Here is a 1,022-nt window from a genome sequence, read left to right as displayed (position 1 = left end):
CGTACCTTTGTAAGTGTTTATTACAGAAGTGTGATGTTTAAATGAAAAGCTGTCTCTGTAGTTGTGGGAGTTGCTGCACAATCTTGGTGAGTGCCTATGTAGAATACTAGATTTTGGATATATCTAGGATAGAAAAGAAACAAAACCATTTCCCTGGGCTGTCTCTCTTGTCGGAAAGTTAGAATACACATTTAAACAACATTTTCAGGGAACCACAGAGGAAGACTTACAAATGCCTTTAAATACTTCCAAAGAAGCAATTTAGACTCTGTCACATTTCTAGATGTGGCTAACAATGCTAAGAACAAAATAGGCACATTCTGTTAGGAACTGTTCAATGACTGGGAAAATGTGAAGCAAAACTAGGGTGGTTTCTGGTAAAACTACAGCTATTTGTGTAGTTTGCGAAATTCCCGCCTCCACCCTCTATGAGAATAACAGGATCTTTATAGTCATCAAGAACTCACCAGGATTTGTACATTCTTCAGAGTTTAGAGTTTTGTTTTGATAAAGAGCATTGTATCAATATGCAATAAGCTTCAAGGAGCAGAAAATCTAATTAAATGTGTCTTAAACAGTAAGAAAAACTTACTTCACAAGACATCTGGTTAGGGCAATTCCACATTGGTAAATTCAGTGGATAAATTATTCTACAAGTACAGTAATGTGTGTCATAGAAATTGATATAATAAAAGGGGGAGGCTGGGCGCAGTGGCTCACACCTGTAATCCCAGCACTTTGGGAGGCTGAGGCAGGTGGATCACCTGAGGTCAGGAGTTCGAAACCAGCGAGGCCAACATGGTGAAACCCTGTCTCTACTAAAAATGCAAAATTTAGCTGGGTGTGGTGGCACATGACTGTAATCCAAGCTACTTTGGAGGCTGAGGCAGGAGAATCGCTCAAACCCCAGAGGCGGAGGTTGCAGTGAGCTGAGGTCGTGCCATTACACTCCAGCCTGGGCAACAAGTGCAAAACTCCATCTCAAAAAAAAAAAAGGAGAAGTATTATCTTTTCCCCAACAT

Source organism: Rhinopithecus roxellana, chromosome 1, assembly GCF_007565055.1.
Source record: "Rhinopithecus roxellana isolate Shanxi Qingling chromosome 1, ASM756505v1, whole genome shotgun sequence".
In the NCBI taxonomy this organism is placed as follows: domain Eukaryota; kingdom Metazoa; phylum Chordata; class Mammalia; order Primates; family Cercopithecidae; genus Rhinopithecus; species Rhinopithecus roxellana.
Note: the sequence above shows the minus strand (reverse complement) of the source record.